Source organism: Oenanthe melanoleuca, chromosome 9 (assembly GCF_029582105.1).
Source record: "Oenanthe melanoleuca isolate GR-GAL-2019-014 chromosome 9, OMel1.0, whole genome shotgun sequence".
Taxonomy (NCBI): Eukaryota; Metazoa; Chordata; class Aves; order Passeriformes; family Muscicapidae; genus Oenanthe; species Oenanthe melanoleuca.
This window is the reverse complement of record NC_079343.1, coordinates 10,399,505-10,408,052: the sequence shown is the minus strand read 5'-3', so window position 1 is coordinate 10,408,052 and position 8,548 is coordinate 10,399,505.

Below are 8,548 nucleotides of genomic sequence, written 5' to 3'. Positions count from 1 at the left end.
AAGCAGTTCTTGAAAATAGTAAGAGACCAAACCCGAGTGAAAAAGCTGCGCCAAACTACATCTTAAAAACGTAAGTGAAACAGTTTAAGAGATTGGAAATCTCTTATGAGGAAATACATATTTTTCAGCATGGTTAGTTTAAATCTTTACAATGATCGTAGTATTTCCAGAAAGCAGTAAGTGCAATGTATAAAATAGAATAAACCTATTTTCCTCTTGAACGTCTGATTCCAGTGGTCTCTACTGTTAGAGTACATCATCTAAATCATTCTATTTGCTGTAGAACAGCAGCAGAAAATAACATATCACTCAATAATCACTCTGTGTCACACTGCTCAGCCAATAGATTCCATTCCAGTCCAGAAATAATCCATCTCCATTTTTATTTTTTCTTCTAAATGTCACCAAGCTGACTGACTGTAATTTCATTTTAACGTCTTCTATGCTGAATTATTTTTCCCAGTTTATTCAAATAGGATTCCTACACTATTAGGGAATAACATGTCAGCAAAATGTATCTATATTGATCTTTTTGGACTAGGTACCATATGGATTCAATAACATTAAAGTTTACTAGATGCAAAGAACTGTGGAAATTAATGTAAATTTTAAAAAATCCGATTGTCTCTAAGGAATGATCAAGCCCTACATTATGCTATGAAATGTTAGCAGTTAAATATATTAATTTTTTTTTTTTTTATTAAATTGTAAACCAGGTATTAGAGGAACTAGTATTATCCAGCATCACTGAAACTCTTCGGTTTGCACATCCTAAAACATAGGAATGTTTTTGTACTCTGCTCCAATAAGTTTCAGAGGCCCAGTTTTACTCTAATAACTGTTGTGCTCATTTTTAAAATCAGTAGTCTCCTGCAACCCAGCCTTACTTGGATCAGTGGATCCTCACCCCCACTGAAAATCAAACTGTTTCCAAGATGGAGGAGGGTCAATATCCTGGCTCATGGACATATAAACCCATGAGCTACACACTGATCCCAGGTAAAATAATGGAAGGGTCCCTTCATCCTCCAGTGAATACAGAGTGCTGGATGAGGACAGCCTGATGTGCCACACAGTTCCTGGGAGAGTCCAGGTCTGGACATCAGCCCCACAGTCGGGGGCCGGGTGGGCAGGGACCTGGCCTGGCACAGGGACCAGCACAGCCCTGGCAGAGCTGCATCACAGCAACTGGAAAAGAACTAATGCAATCTAAAGGGTATAAAAACTTGTCTTCTAGAAAGCAGACATCTGCACACATTGGTGAAGAAATGGTACAAAACCACCTGCAGCCACTTCTGATATTTACAATAGCAGGGAAATATTAGTGATACTTCAAAGACTACTGAAAAATTATCCAGGGAGAAGAGAACAAACTAACGTAGAATGTGAAGCTTCCACATTTCAGCTTATTTAGCTTCTGAAAGGAAAAAAAAACCCAAAAACTGACAAGAGACTAGGTTACTTTGGAAAGGTATTTGAATATAGGAAGAGATCTTGATAGTATGACCTTTTCAACCTGACTAACAAAGGCAATGTATCCATTTGCTGTAAACTGGAGCAAGACAAACCTAATGTTGACATTTCCTGACTGTGAGGGCAATTAAACATTTAAATAGTTTATATCAGCAAAGATAGTGGGCATACCTTTGCTTGGGTTTTAAACATGAGATTAGATATACCTTAAAGACAGGTCTTAACTCAGGTTTGGAAGAAATCTAGTCATGTGTGTCAGGTAGTTACTTAAATACTTGAGCTGATTCCATAGAGAGAAATGAGGGAATGGCACTGGTGGTTCTGAATATGGATGTCTGAACATTGTTGAGTGTAGGCTCATGTCACAGACCATTCAACACCAAGAGTGCTCCTTACTTTACAATTTCTTGTTTCTCTGGAGAGGCAACTTTATCTGTATGGCTGATCTTTGTAATGGTGTCATCAGTAATATTTATTTCCCAGAGCACAACAGGAAGCAAACTATATTGAAAATAAGGTCTGATGATGACAATAATAAAACTGCAAATCGTGTAACACAAAAAATTCCAAACTTTAAAAATATTGCCTAAACATTCCTGCTAAGTTCTTTTTAGAAATTGTCATGCATACTCTGGGGAAAAAAAAAATATGGTAGGAGGCAAGATTGTAATTGTTAACAATACAGAAACTCTGTAGAGGGCAGTTCTGCAGCACAAGGGTTTTTTTTTTTTGTGTGTGTGTGTGCGTGTTGCTAAAGGGAATTTCACTTTGGCCCATTGGAGATTTCCTGAAAAGTAAAAGCTATCCCCTTCTTTTCTAGTTTAAGTCTAGGGTGGACCACAGCATGACACAACTTTGGCATGACTTGGATAGCTCCCTGGGGCTGCTGGAACTTCCAGAGAGGCCTGCCCAGTCTCGTTTCAAAGCAGCTTTTGAATTGCAGACTACACATCAGGCTCAAATCTGCTTCTTTATCTTCAGCTAAGTTTAAACTGGAATTAGAAGATACACAATGAACTCAGGAAGGAACAAATTCAAAAATATTGTGACTGAAAAATACTTTCTACTTCACTGTACAAAATACCAAGACACACGTTTCCATGAGAAAAATACATACAAAAGACTTCCCACTAAAAATGAAAAAAGAAAATGTCTTTCATTGTGAGAGTAGAAAGACTACAGAAACAGTTCTTGTGTTTGGGAGTTTGCCAATGAATCAGAAAGGCCTGGTAAAAATGCATTCTTTGTGCAGAGCCCCCTCACTCTGGAAAAAACTCCTTTATTCACAGAAACAAGATTCTGCTCTCATATATAGCACGATAACTCCTGTGAAGTGAATGGGAGTTGACTTGCATTACACAGAGATTTTTGCCCAGATATTCAGCATTTGTTTACAGTAGGAACAAGAGACTCTAACTATTGTTGAAAACTATTTCACTGCTTATTTTTAATACAAAGGGTTCAAAGTGAGGAAAGCTCAATTTGTAGGAATTTCATAACTATCAAGGGTTTTATCCATTTTATAACATGTCAGAGTTCAGTTTCAGATTTTTTTTCCCAGACAAATAAAAGAGCTTCTTAACAGAAGCTGTTTTGAGAGTTTATAAAAGAGAGGTATCTGCCTTAAGTGCTGAAGCATTTTCTATCCTCTTGAGCTAGTACTTTGTAAACAGCAATTGAGGGAGGGACCACAGATGTTTACTGGCAAAGTCTGTCTACAAGACATCAGTGAAGTACAGGTCTGACACAGAAAAGAAGGGAGCTGGGCAAGACAGCTGACATTAGTTCATAGGGATCTCTGGGATGGGAGCAGAAAGGACAGGGACAAATAGGAAGCCATTAGGAAGAGGGGCTAAAGGGGGAGCATGAAGCATAAGAGAGGCAGGGTAGAGAGTTTGGGGCCAGAAATTCAGTTTAGTGATGAAACTCACATTAATTATCAAGTGCTGCTGAAAGAGATGGTCCCTCCTCTCCCTATTCCACTGTCCCTTCCAAACCTTGCTGTGATTTTTAGCATTGGTGTTCATTTTACCCCATGTTGACCTGATTCAGAGAGCTGAACTGAAAGAAAAGGAACTATACAAGTTTAGTTCCCTGACTCAGCTCACAAGGGAGACCAGGACAGACAGTAGGAGGAATGGGACGGACTATCCCTTTCAGTAGCAGCCCACAATTAGATTGGCAGAACCACATCCTGAGTTCAGCAGGGGACTCAGGCAGCAAGCCAAGGAGAAAGCCAGCACTGGCTAAGTCAGGAGACTGAGGCTGAAATGAAGAGTCTATGAGGACAAAACACTGTTGAAAAATTCATGTCGGAGGGAATGAAAGGCCTGGAGAAGTGAGGTCAGGTTGGGAAGGAGGAAGGGGATAGAAAGAAATTGCAGGAATCTGTCCTTGCTGCAGCATTATGTTCTGCCCTTGAGAATACATTAGAAAATAGTAAATTTCACTATTCCTTTATCACCAGATTTTCTGATGCAAATTATGAGCCAATGTGCATATGTCATTGCCTTATGTTGTCATAGATGATGAAAACTCCTTACTCTTATCAGTAACCAATGCATGCAGTAGGAAAGTGTTTTGCAGTCATCTAATCTTACTGATAAAAGCAGGGGTATCATACCAACATGATAGTACTGACATGTCTCTAGGTCATTTAAAAAAATGAGAAAAATAAGCTTAAACAACAACAAAAGAAGACAAAGGAGCTTTGAACACCTGTAAGGCTACAAAATACAGTTTTTAAAGGGTGACTCGTACACAGCTAAAGACAAGCAAGAAAGACTCATTATAAACTTTTCCTCTAAAAGGGATACCTAGAAATCCAACAATCTTTGGCAGACAAAATTTGATATAAATTTTTCTGGTTTTTATCTGGTATGTCTGATATTTTAATGGTCACATGAAAGTGTTCATCTCTTTCTTTCAGTTTTCCTTCTGTATCTGCATTTTCCTACCAATGTAAATGTAGTCTATACAATGCAGCAGTTTGTGCAGATGACTCTGAAATACAATAGGGTGCCTCTCTAATTTACTTAAATGGTACTGAGAAATTGTCCCACGATGGAAACTAGTATTTTCAGTTTTCCTAGTCCAACTTTCTTCCTTCCCTCAGTCAAGTCACTGAATCCCTTAGTGATCCTGAACAAATAATTTGATTTAATTACACCCGAATCAAGCCAGTGGGATAAGTTAAGTAAAAAGCAGCTTTTCCCCACAAACCAAAGCCTGTGGCTCAACTGTGCCTTTCCCAGTAACCAGACACGAGTGAAAGTAACACACTTCCCCTTGGGACCATCGTGAGGGAGTCAAGCATCCCAAATGTGTTTCAAAACCTAGAAGATGCGTTCAAAGTTGGTCTTGAAAGATATTCATGCTAATCCAGTAATTAACATGATGGTTTTGCATAGAATAAAGAATCTTAAATATTTAGAACCATATGATTATAGTGTTTTTAAGAGAGTCACTATTTCTTAAAACATATTAATTTACTTGTTCACTTCAAATAGACTAGATCTCAACTGTTATGTTTTTTAAACTCTGGTGGCTTACCTAATGAATGCTTGTGACTCATAAGGCCTATTATTAGTCCTTTTGAACATACATTAGCAAAAAAAAAAAAATAGCAAACCAGCTTTTATGTACTGTTTAGCAGAAAGTTCACAGTATTATATAAACCATTGCAATGTAGTTCTCCTTTAACTACTAAAATGTATTATAATCTACTTGTTTTGGATATGTTCCATTTTACTTCCTAATCCAAATAGTGTGTGTTACAGATATACACCTTAGTGATGGTTGCATCAAACTGAAGTTATAAAAATATTGAACCAGCTGCTATACAGGAACAGCTCCTGACTGATATTTTTATCTGGGGTTATTTACTAAGTCTTTGTGAGTATGTCTGCCCCTCAGTGAGAGCTAGATTTTTTAAAAAGCCAACCACCTTCCTCTCTCATTAACCACAAATGATACTGCAGATGCTTAGCATTTTTTTCCATAAAGTTCTACATCCATCTGTTCCTGATAAATTCACTCGTAGGGAGTATCCCTATAGTAAGTACAATTGTGGAACGCCCACACAAAGTCACAAGGCTTATAAATTGAGATAATATCCACTTTTTATGCTAGGCAGTTAATCAGTTTATTTATATGATTTTTGAAAAGGAAGGTGAAAAAAGAGAACTTTTGAAAATGAAAAATATAAGTCAGCATTTTCTTTCTAGTCTGAATGTGTGGGAATTCTACCATTAGTCTATTTTTGGTCTGACTTTTTTACAGCATTTTTGATGAGATTGTACTACCCTTACAGCAAATTATTACATCATCTTAAACAAAATTATAATATAATTTATAAAATATATAAATTATATATGTAAATCTCTGGTTGTGAAAAGGTAGTACATACACTGTAGTCTATAATATAATTTTATAAAAAAGTATTATAGGAAAAAATCCACCCTTGAGTGCTCACATAATAAGCAAAGCTGCTGTATCTTCTCCCATGCAGGGAGAGATACTTGCCATACATGAAGGGAAGTGTTTGAGCAGGAGGAGCAGGATTGAGTTCACGGAAAAATCAAAAGAAAACCCTGTCAAAATGTGGCCTGTTATAATCACAGAGCCTATGAGAAAATCTTAAACTACAAACAAACCTTGAACATTAAAAAGAGACTGAAATGTTCTACATCCTTGTTGTTGCAATTCTCTGCTGCTGTAATTGTAATGGGCACTTTGTTCTAATACCATCAATCTTCATTTTTTATTTATTTGCTAAATTGTTTGCTAACACGAGAAAGAGAAGATCATTTATAATAAAAGCCCATCTGCATAGATTTGTGGAAATGTAATTGCACATTCTAATGCTCAGACAAGGACGTATTGATTATACCTGAGAACTATTTGTTAACAAATCTGGGGCCATAGAAATTGATTTTTTCAAAGTAATTCCACAACAGATAAAATAAAGTACTTACAGCCATCCTAAGGTGCGAACCTGGTTGTGATTTCTGGCAGAAATCATAGTGCAGCTTCCAGGTGTGGAAGATAATTTATGAAACTGATGAAGGAACTGTATTTCACAAGTGCTATGAAGATGCTGTGTTCTCAGCATTAACACAAACGAAGCACAGCTGACCACTGCACTGAACACATCTGTAGTGCTAAGGCTGCTGCACAGCTGCTGTCCTTGCACTTCATGTCAAGATGGACTCCTCAAATTTGGCACACAGAAAAGGTCATTAGCAAGCTTATTAAAGGTTATTAACCAATACTTGAGAGGTATGACTTCCCCATGTAACTAAAACAGAAAAATACAGAGTTAATCACATTGAAAACATTGAAGTGACTGCAGAGAAAATAGTTATTTGTGTAGATCACAAGAAATGAATTGATACTCAAATCCATTATATATTGCCCCAAACAGTGTTCAAATGAATACTACACCAGGAAATAGTAAACATCTACCTTATATTTGACCATGAAATACAATTATAGCTGTCCCCTCCTCCTTGGTAATTGCCAAGTGGTTGAGATGATCTCAGGGCAGATTTTTTTGTTAGATCCTAAATCATTGTCAGGACCCACAGTGGAGTCCAGGTAGGGCAGCTGTAATGTGTGTCTTGTAGGTATGTGTTCTGTATTTTAAAATATTCTTAGAAGGAGACCCAATTCCAAAACTTGCTTTTAAATTAGGTCTCTTTATTTACTCATTAAGGATTCATACTCCCGAGATACAAACCCAGTTCATCTTATCTACGTATACAAACTCTTAAGAAAACTGGGAGACAAGTTAGCACTAACTGGAAACTGTATTTAGGTGGGAGGAGTTGTTTATGCAGCATAAGGAATTGTCAGAAATTCTTGCTAAACAATGCTCTTGAATACAGACCTAAGAAATTTTGGATTTAGGGGAAGCCAGTGGGGATTCAGGTTTTGCCATTAGTGCCATTTCCATAGCAGCAAGACACAAACCCTCAGTTGCAATCCTCAGCCATTAACTTTGAAAAAGCTTGTAACTCTATGCAAAAATCATAATTGAATCTCCTGCATAGCATTCAATTACAAAGGTGCAAGTTCTACTTTTATTGTTGTCTTTCCATTTTAATTACATGTGGGACTGACTTCTTAACCTGTGATTGATGAGCAGGTGGAAAATAAGAAGTTAATGATGGGACAAAGATTGTATTTCTTTTACTAGCTTTGCTTTTCTTCTTATGCTTCTTATGCATCTCTTATGCAGAGATTCTGTGTGCGTTCACAGAGATTTCCAGGACTGGGTCTGAGCCTTTACCCTGTGATGTACATACTCTGCTGTTTCCTAGAAATAGGATTTTTACTTCTTTTGTGTCAAATCATACATAAAATAAATACAAATAAATCAGTTTGTAGAGACAATGTTCTGATTAAGATTCCTACTAAATAAAAAAAATCCCTTCTTTCATGGCACTTTTCTAAGTTTGTGTTCATCTTGAGTCAAGTAGTGCTGGGTTCAGTACACTATTTGTTTTGTTTTTCAACAATTAATTTCAGAATAAATCCTTATGGCACCTTGAAATCTGAAGTATTCTTTTATTAGAACTCGCCTGTTACTCAAGTCAGAAAAGAAAGACAATGTTTTTCCATACAGGTGTTACCTACCATAGTCAAAAACACGTTTTTTTTTTCTTTCTAAAAACGGTTAATATAAAGCATAAAGTAAATAAAAATGCTGCTGTCTGAACTTGATGCAGCAGAATAGCAAAAGAAAATCCTTAGGGTGCTACTTAGTATTACACAGATAAGCATCTGTGACCACAGACTCCTAGAAAAAACAAGTAATTTTAAATTGAGTTTTTCTGAGCACATATACTGTGTTCTCAAGCCGTTCTCCTTGGCTCTCCTTGGGTCTCCCTCCCCATTTCTTTGCTTCTCCAGTGAAATAAAAGCCCTTTATGTTGACAAAACCATTTGTATTGTCACTAGAAACAGAAAACTATACAAATGACTGTGCAGTAATCTATAAATTTTAAGCTAAGCAACTGAGAAATTGGTAGGTTAATCATCCCTTCAGAGATGGATACACAAAAGTCCATTG